Source organism: Onychomys torridus, chromosome 1, assembly GCF_903995425.1.
Source record: "Onychomys torridus chromosome 1, mOncTor1.1, whole genome shotgun sequence".
NCBI lineage: Eukaryota > Metazoa > Chordata > Mammalia > Rodentia > Cricetidae > Onychomys > Onychomys torridus.
The window spans coordinates 170,968,862-170,979,691 of record NC_050443.1 but is presented as its reverse complement, the minus strand read 5'-3'; positions in this window follow the sequence as shown (position 1 = coordinate 170,979,691).

Below are 10,830 nucleotides of genomic sequence, written 5' to 3'. Positions count from 1 at the left end.
GACGTGAGACATAATTGCTCCTGGCAGCACCAATTTGTTCCCGAGAGAATGTTGGGCTTCTAAGACATTTCCATTTGGAAGTTTGTCTTCTTGGCACAAAATGGCCTACTGGGCAAAGAACTGCCCTTGCCTCAACTGCTGACAGTACAAATGCTGTCCTTTCTGGACAAGCGGGACACAAGGAAAGCGACCACTATACTTTGCCAAGACAGGGTAAGACGGTCTTTCAGAATTCCTGCTTCTGAAAATGGTCTGTCAGATACTCTAGGCCTGTAGCCAATTTGAATGCACCAACGATGCTGAGAAACATTAGGTGACTGTCCAGGCTGCTAGCTGTCTCTGTCTACTCTTGCAAGACTCCCGAAAGTTGCTTGCGTCCTTCTTCCATTTCTCAGGTATTATTATATTCCTTCTCAGGTCTTTGATGAGGTTGGAGATTGGCAGTTATAGTTACAACTTAGTATATATACATATATAATATCTTAGATAGGATATATTAAGTATTAGATTCAGGTTCTTTAGGATAGGACTCCTTTTGGAATGATCTTTGTAACACGCGACCTACCCATGCCCCAGACTTCCCTGGATTTTACTATGTGTTTTTTGCTTGATATTGTTTGTACTTATTGTAATTCCAACTTATCTAGGTCATTATCCCTCATTACTCCTAGACAATATTTGATAAGCATCTCTTTGTATATAGTCTTGTATTAGGTTAGAGCTTTCTTATTTAGACAAAAGGAGGAGATGTAGTGGGTAGCCATCCCAGCATTGGCCTGGAAGTTCCAACCCCCACTGAGGCTTCGGTAATGGTCACGCCCACAAGGCGGGGCAGAGGAGGAAGCGGAAGACCAAGGATCGGGAAGAGCTCTCTTTCTTGGTTCCCAGACTCTGGACGCTGGAGGTAGACCAAGCAGAGTTCTCAAGAGAACACCTCCGGACTGTGCTATACCCTTGCCAGACCCTGTAACCTACCCCTTCATTTGTAAGTTACCCCACAAAATAAACCTCCCTTTTAACTACGTGGAGTGGCCTTAATAATTTCACCAATAATTCTGTGCTATAAAGTAATCTCTATGACAAAGTAGTGGTTTTTACATGAGAAAAATAACTATCATATTTCTTCTTTAAAACTGTAAAGGTAGGGATAAAATTATTTCTTTAAAATGATGACCTGACTGTTATTCTATTCAGTAAAATACATTTGAAATCATAATCTCAATCATTAAAATAATTGATTCACTCAATATAATCTTTGCAACTATTAAAATTTTATATTTCATATGTACATCTTTACAAACGAGAAATAAATTACTTCTCATAAAATTAAAATTTTTAAGTTCACTAAAGTAAAAATTCATCAAGGAAACTACCATTGTAATTTTCTGAAAGGTCTTAATTCTATCAATTTTTTGTCATAATTCAATTGGACAAGCATTTTGTTTCTTCTTTTAGACTTACATAATATTCTCCTTTATGTTTTTTCTTAAATTTTCACATACCTTTCTTTTTCTTACATGAATACTTATCTATTGTATGAGTTAATTTTGGTTCATGGCTAGAGTACAGCGCATCATGGCAGAGAAAGCCTGAGATCAGGATCCAAGGCAGATCACACTATATGGATGTTTAAGAAACAAAGGGATGTGAGATGATTCAAAAGTTGGCAGCCACCAGCCCAGGCTGTCATACACTATGAGGCACCTGAGAAATACACAGAGTCTTCTCAGGAAAACTCAGAATCAAAGGATGAGCCAGAAGAACATGCAGCATCTCAGAAAAACTAAAACAAAGGGAGGCCTTACAAGAAGATGCTTTTAAAAAGTGATTTCACGGAGTTAAAAAAAAAGATGATAGAAAGGAGTAACACTTTCAGAGAGAAGTGAAATTAGAGGCAAGGCATCAATAACAGATAGGGCAGAGAGGCTGCAGTGGACAGAGTATCAGGTCCTTGACAAGTAGAGCTCCATCCTTGGGCTACTAGGAAGCTTAGGCTTGGGGGTGGGCAGTGAGGAATCACAGGGCCTCAGTATTGCCACAGACTACAAACACAATGGCTGTGCCAGCAGGTGCCAAGAGCAGGGCAGTGTATAGCAGACTGGAGTTCAATCAGGTCCCACCCTGGGACATCCTGTCCAATGACATGATCACCCTGACTCTGAGCAACAAGATATCCTTCCACAATGAATGATTTTTTTTCTGGATTGTCTCCTTGAAAGATTTCTGTGGTCCATGCTGCTGTTGGATATAGCTGAAGTTTTACTGGTCCTGCCTGGCTCATGGTCAGGGCAAATCTGTCTCACCCACCAGTCCCACAGCCAAGTAAACACACAGAGACTTATATTACTTATAAATTGTACAGCCATGGTAGGCTTCTTGCTATCTAGTTCTTATATCTTAATTTAACCCATTTCTATAAATCTATACCTTGCCATGTGGCTTGTGGCTTACCAGTATCTTTACATCTGCTTCTCCTGGTGGTGGCTGGCAGTGTCTCCTGACTCAGCCTCCCACTTCCCAGAATTCTTCTCTCTCCTTGTCCTGCCTATCCTATACTTCCTGCCTGGATACTGGCCAATCAACTTTTATTTATCAATCAATTAGAGCAACACATTCACAGCATAGAGAATATCCCACAGCAGTTGGAAATCACACTTTTGCCTGTGGTCTGTGGTGCAGCCAAAGGCTATGTTGATATTGAAGATACAAGCTGCCACCAGAAACCATGTGGAAGTCCATGATCAATGTTGCCACTGGCTACTTTAGGCAAGGAAGCTTCTTTTTCAGTGGTATGGATGACTACAGACTCATAACCCAAAGGAGAGAAACTAAAGTCTTCTGTAACATACCCCAAAACAAGCAGTATAGACAGGAAGCTATTGAAGAGTCCTCAAAAACTGTGATAAAGATACTGAAGTTTAACTCTTCATAGTTCATGGCTTCTAGCAGGTATGAAGGTGGGGGGTGAGGAAGGACTCAATTTTTATTAAGGTACTGGCTGCTGGTAGTTTGATCATGCTCCAATGAATATATAGGCAACACAAATTGGACTTGGTATTTTTGTTTTGTTTTGGGGAGGGTAGTGCACAGGTGGGAAGGTATTCCTCAGAAGAGTGAGAGGAAAGTGGGATCAGGGTGCATTGTACAAAAGAGAAAGAAAGGAAGAAAGGAAGGAAGGGAGGGATGAATGGGCATGTTCTACTGGCTTTATCATTTTTTTAATTCATTTATTTTGGGACTGATATTGCCTCCTGTAAACTGTTGTAGAATAATCTTTTTCTATATGTGGAATATGTGTAATTCTAACTGGTTTTATATACACCTGAAAGGCCAAGAGCAAGGCAGGGTTTTCAGGGCAGAGATGATACTGGGAAGAAGAAGAAGCACAGAGATGCTATGAGATGCAGAACAAGTAGGATTGGCAGTATGTAGATAAGTTAAATGAGCCTTGGAGTCATATAGATTAATAGAAATGGGTTAATTTAAGTTATAAGAGATAGTTAGAAACAAGCCTAAACTATAGGCCAAGCATTCATAATTAATAAGTAGTGTGCATATGGTTATTTGGGAGATGGCTGGCAGGACAGAGAACTACTCACCACTAGTGGCATCCAATATGGAACACATAATTCTATATACGACCTGAGAAACCTTAAAAAAAATTCCAAGCACACAAAATGGAGCTAAACATGGCTTCCTAGTCCCACAGTCTTTCATGAGGGCCATGGTATGGAGATGCATCTTTCAGCCATTGCATGCAAATTCGAGCTACCAGCATGCACTGAGCTAAGCTATGTGGCTGTTTAAGGTTTTGTTCATGGAGATAGAAAAGATTACAGATATGCAGTAAGCAGGTTCAGATGGAAAAAAATCTAAACAGATAATAGTATGTTTAGCAGTGTGTGTAGGCTTAAAAAAGAAATTAAAAAGCATATAGATAGTTATAAAAATAAATAATAAACTCTTTAAAGAAAAATTAAAGTAATAAAAAAGAGAATAAGCTTCATTGAGATGAGAAATACACAGGGAGTTTGATTCCTGTATGTTATTGTGTTATCTTTGAAGTTTTTGATTGTTACTAAGCAAAGGGCACCTGCTGGGAAACTTGAAATTGCCTAAAATTTTTAAGAATGCCTTAACACTTATATTTTTGGTTGTGAGCTTAGCCTTTAACGGCTGAGCCACTAAACACCCTAACTGTTGTGCTGGAACTCTCATCCAATAACTGATGGAAGTGGATGCAGAGATCCTCAGCCAGGCCCCAGATGGAGCTCCAGGTGTCCAAATGTTGAGAAAGAGGAGGGTCTGCAAGAGTGTGAATTGTTGAATACAAAATTGCAAAAAGCACAGGGACAAATAGCCAAACGAATGGAAGCACATGAATTATGAACCAAAGGCTGTGGAGCCCTCAACTGGATCAGGCCCTATGGATAAGTGAGACAATTAAATAGCTTGATCTGTTTGGGAGGCACCCAGTCTGTGGGACCAGGATCTGTCCTTAGTGCATGAGCTGGCTGTTTGGAACCTTGGGCTTACACAGGGACACTTTGCTCAGTCTGGAAGGAGGTGACAGGACCTGCCTGTACTGAATCCACCACGTTTAAATGAATCCCCAGGGATGCCTTGATCCTGGAGGACATGGGAATGAAGGGAAGGGGCTAGGGGAAAGATAGGGGTAGGGGCGGGAGGGGGGAGGGCAGGGGAACCCATGGCTGATGTATAAAATTTAAAACACAGATTAATAAAGAAAAAAATTAAATAATAATAATAAAAGAATGCCTTAACCTTAAAATATAACTAAAAAAATGTATTGCTTGTGGAAACAAAAGGCTGTGTATTCATTCAAGATCAATAGAGATCAGATTTGATTGGGAAAGGCCCCTTGAAAATCCTAGTTATAGACATAAAGAAATAAACCTAAAATAACTATATTTTACCTGCTCAAACACAAAAAGAAAAAATCATTTTTGGCTGGCTTGTTGTGTACAATGCACAGTCCATAGTTTGTTAATGCAGTTATGTATGTTACCTTTGAAATTTTATGTGTTTTCAGAGCAAGGGGTCCAGATACCAGTGAGAACTGGTGACATAGGCGATCCAGCCTCTCAAAATTCTGCATGAAACTATAACTGTCTTCAAGTTTCCTCAGAGTTCTGCATGCAGAACAGCTTCAAGGATGCTGGCTGAGATGGTCCAGCCTCACAGACTATTCTAGCCAGGACTTGACCATTATCCTAATTTTATCAGGGTCTCTCAAAGATGCCAGCATCCCCAGACAACAGGAAGCATCCTAGAGAACACAACAGCCACATTCCAAAGATGTAAGGTAGATGTTGTTGTTGTTGTTGTTGTTGTTGTTGTTGTTTGTTGGAGTATGGCTATTTGTTATCATTTAGATAACAATTGTTTACAATTTTTATTGATCATGGTCATGGAGAAAGCTAAACAAAAGAGATTAGATTCAGGGATCTATTTCTTAAGGGAAAAAGGGAAGATATAGAAATGAAGGGATGAAAGTTTGGACTGTTGAGTATACTTTTTCAACAGCCACTAGTTTCAAATATTTTACATGGTATGGATTTTTGTATATTGACACATATTTAAGGATATTTTTGTTATACTTATTGTACATTTCTACTCTTATTTGGGGTATTGTGCTTATATAGCTCATTTAAAATTGTAATACATAATTTAAAAAATGCAAGTTAGCAGTCTTCTATAAAAATCAAACTTGTAATCATATTAAGTATATTTTCAAGGTTAAACAGATATATTTAGATAGATAGATAGATGGTCTTCAAATACTTCAAAAATCTACAGAAAATGTCATTTAAGATGTTTAATACACTGAGTCTTTCCATGACAGTAAGACAAACTGCTCCAGGCAGCATCAATTTACTTGAGAGAAGATAATGGGCACCAATGAAACTCCTTGTGGAGTCTGCTTTCACTGTGGCAAGGTTGCCCACTGGGCAAGGAAACTGTTAATGTCTTGACTGCTGACAGTGTGCTGTATAAACTGCACAACTAGGACACAAATGAAAAAGACATTTTAACTTTGTCAAAATAAGGCAGAATATTCTTTCAACATTCCTGCTTTATAGAAATGTCTGTTAGACATTTTGCAGGACATAAAGGAAAGTGACTGCTGAACTTTGCTAAAACAAGGTGGGACCATCCTTTAAAATTCCTGTGTCAACAAAGAAATCCTGTCTTAAAAAAACAAAAAGCAAAAACAAACAAACAAACAAACAAAAACATTCTGCTTCATAGAAGAGTCTGCCAGATATTCTAGGCCTGCAGGATTGGATACCCCAACATTGCAGAGGAAACTTGGGTAACTATCAAGGCAGTCAAAAGTCTGTCATTTCTATAGTTTTGATAGTGGCTTGCACTATACTTTCTGTTTACTCAGGTAATATTATATCCTTCTGGGCTCTTTGTATTTGAAGACTAGGTAGTTACAGTTACAGTTTTCCTTAGTTATGATAAAAGATCAATTAGGTACAGAACTTTGGAATTATCAAGATAGAGTAAATAAAGGAATACTTTCTCCAAATATGCCAAATACAAATGGTTTAGACATTGTGAATATAAATCTTACTTTATAATTGTCCTTATTGTATACAGTTTTATTTGTTAAAGTAAAAAACTTTTCCTTTTTATTTAGATAATACCTGATAATTATTCTTATTGTATATAGTTTTACTATGTTAGAATTAAAATCTTTTTATTTAGACAGAGAGGGGGATATGTTGTAGAATAATTTTTTGTATACTGTAAATAAGTGTCACTCTGATTGGTTTAATATAAAGCTAAATGGCCAATAGTTAGGCAAGATTTGGGGGGTAGAGAGGATGCTGGCAAAAAGAAGGGCAGAGATGCCATGAGATTCAGAGCTGATGGGTGATATCATTCTGTATGCTGTGAGTGTGTTGCTTTGATTGGTTGATAAATAAAACACTGATTGGCCATTAGCCAGACAGGAAGTATAGGTGGGATAAGCAGACAAGGATAATTCTGGGAAGAGGAAGGATGAGGGTCAGGAGACACCAGCCCGCTGTCCAGGGAGCAGCATGTAATGGCACACGGGTAAAGCCATGGGATATGTGGCAACATATAGATTAACAGAAAAGGGTTGAGTTTAAGTGTAAAAGCTAGTCACTGATAGGCCTGAACTAATGACCAAGCAGTTTTAATTAATATAAACCTCTATGTATTTACTTGGGACCACAGGGCCATAGGAGCCAGATGGGACCAGGAAAATTTCAGCTACACATAGCAAGCAGGATGAGCAGTATGTAGATGAAGTAAATAAGCCTTGGTATAACATATAGATTAATAGAAATGGGTTAGTTTAAGTTATAGAGCTAGTTAGAAATAAGCCTAATCTGTCAGCCAAGCTTTCACAATTAAGAAGTAGTCTTCATGTTGTTATTTGGGAGCAGGCTGGGGGTATAAAGAAAACTCATTACAGTAACCAGGGGGTAAGTTTTCTCTCCACTTAAATCTCAGTAGAGACTGCCTAAAGTGATTCCAACTCTAGTTAAACTGACAATAATTAGTGATGGCATTTAAGCACAAGGAAAAATAGTATTTAAATATGTTTAATATTTAGTAATGACTGACACTGAGAGATATGTACCAAGGTTTCATTATCAGGAGATAACATTTTCTGGCTCTTTGAATGCAGCATTAATAATTTTAGGAAGAATTTAAAAGAACCCTTTTCTCTTTTAAAAGTGAAAAACAGATTTTGGATATTGTCTTTATATTTCTTATTGGAAATTAATCATCATTATTTAAAAAGGTCCACTTGTAAAGTAACCTAGTATTTTAGGAGAAAGAATTCTCCTTTATCCTCACCAAGAGCACTCCCATAGTCTCCTTCCTCATGTCTTCCCTCCTGAGGAGATTGGCTGAGGATCCTTCAAGAGATTTTTACCCTTTTCTTTTTGGCAGCCTTACCCAAGACTTCTGCCTAGGCTTTAGAGGGAAAACATTGTTCTAGAATGCTAATTCAGGAGCTAATGATGCATATTAAATTAAAAATTTATATCATACTTAATTCAATATAGTTTCATGTACTTTTTGAATAGATAATGCAATTTTATTATTCATATTCAACAACTATAATGCTGTCAGTGAAAACTCCACAACTTCCCAGTTACCTCCACTCTCATGATGCTATTTTTTTCCCTAGAAGAAATAGATGTTATATATATATATATATTACTCAAAGGTACATTAAAGAATCAACAAACATTTCAGTCACAAGCTGCATGATACAAAATCATTCTATATGCAAATCAAGAAAACATGACTTTCAGTTTCAGAAGAAGCAATCATTGTATAGTATTTCTGAAATGTTAGATAAACTGACAAAACATGTTGGTACTTACTTCTTTGTCTGTATGGTAAGTACTCATGGGCTGAAAGTCACAAACCACAGATTTAATTTCAGGATTCCTTTGTTCATGGCCTAAGGTATTATGCTTTTTATCATGCAGAACCTCCAAAAAGTTGCTTCATACTTTGCTTATTTTGTAGTTATTTAAAGAAAGATGTTTGATTTACTAACTAATGCTCTGGTATGGATATAATATGGGAAATTTTTCAGTTATTTTTTCTTATATACTATATCATGTAATTTATCTCATCCTGGAATCATTATTCTGTGATTAAGAGCAAAGAAATCTATCAAGAGAAGAGAATTTAATCAAAATAACCCATTGTCAAAGAACACAAAAGGAAATGAAGAAGCAAAGCTATGTCTGAGATGATATTATTCTAACAGAAAATGATATTCACAGAAGATCATGGTTCTTAATTTAGATTACTAAGAGTCACAAAACCATTTTTGACTGTACTTTCAAGTTTAAAACCACATGAAGACAAGCATCTGGGATTGTGCAAGCTCATGACCCCAGGACTGATGAGGTTAGGGTAGGCGGGTAACAAGCTTCAGGCAGATCATCTTTTAAGACCAAGACAAACTAAAATATCAGGAAAAAGGAAACATATGGAAAGGACTTTGAAAAAGTATTTATTCTAAATAATGAAGAACATTCATGGAGCCAAGGTCCTGTACAGGTAATCTGTGGTGCATAATTCCATTTTCATACTTTGGTTATTCTTCTACCTAGAAAAATATGCTCATGTTTTTCTAAATTGTAAATGTACATATACTCTTTCAGCAAATATATATTATTTTTTCATATCTAAATTATACTTGTCTAAAGTTATTTATTACATGATATTTATAATAGGAAAAGACTGGAAATAGCCTCTAGTTCATGGAAGGGGTCTTGTTACACTTCGTGGTTCATGTGAAGTTAGTAATAAACATGTAATTTAAAACACTATAATTCTCTTTGCATTGAAAACATATTGCTGTGGACTACAGAGATACATAGGAATCAGCTGACTATGAAAAGCTATACCTGGAAGAAGCCAAGGGCCTTTCCAGAGGATAAAGCCAAGACTTCAAGAGTCTGGTGATATTGGCTTTTGGTTATTAGCCATTTCCTGCTATGCATTTCATGTGTGCTATTATAGCTTTCCCATTTGATTCTAAGAATTTCTAAGTGTGACTGATCCTTCCTTGGGCACCATTTTTCCCTGTACAATCAATGTATTTGGATAACTTCCCCCAACTGTGTTGACAACAGTCATAGAGGCAAGACTTCCACTTAGCAGGTTTTGGTCTCCCCTTTTTAGCATTAGAATCAGGTATTTGCCTCCTGTAATTATCTCCTTTAGCAAGTATACTGGGCCAGGGCCATCTCCTGACAAAACTTTTTATCTGAGATACCTCTCAAATATCCAAGGGCAGACTGCAGATAAGGCAGACATCCAGACCTGGTAGTCTCCTGAATTAAGGTAAATGTCCATATGGAGACAGCTGCCAAGGCCAGGCAGATGTTAGGTACAAACCTTTGCTTCTTGTACAAATTAAGCTTAACCCTCTTTCTCCCACAGCCCAAATGGTAGACTTCCCCTTTATCAATTAACTCAGAACAAAAGGGGTTTTACCTACCAGGTACATCAAACAGTGACGCAGTCTGCCTAGCTACCCCTGCCCAGCCAGAAAATGGCATAGCTGAGATTATGCTGAGACAGATAAGGCTTCAAAGGAAAATAAGGCAGTTTTATTTTTGCTCTTGAATTTCATATTATAGGCTCTTAACATTTTAAATAACCGCTTCTCAGAATATAGTTCTAGGGCATAAATTCCCTATTTTAGATACATTAACTAAATTTAGCCTTCTGTTCATTCTATTCCCCATTAGCCACTTCCCTTTGGGTTGTAAATGATAGCTGACAATTACTGCTCTTTGTGTGGATCTTATTGACCCAGGGGAATTCAAGCCTGTTGACTTTGCCTTAGCCAGAGCATTGCTATTGCATGGGTATATAACTGCAAACCTCAGAGACCAGATTGAGAAGGACTAGATTGGGGAACTATGTTGGAAATAACTAGATTAAAAAGAACTAAGAGGAGAAAAATGTACAGAGAATTAGGCAAGAAAAGAGCTAAGTATGAGAGCAGAAAAGAAGCAGTGTAGGAAGAGAACTGACTCAGAAAACTAAAGTGAATGGACTAAAGTGTCTTGTGTACATAGACTTATTCAAGAATCCCTCAAATTAATTAATTCATTGCTGGTGGGGTCTCTTCTGGAACTCTGGGAAAAGACTATAGAGAGGCTGGACTCAGTCTTTGATAAAATATCTTCAAAGTATGCACAGTTAGGTGAAAAAAAATATACACAGAATGCTCCAAAGTATACTGTCTCTCATGGAAAACAAAAAAGATTTTCATTGGCATGC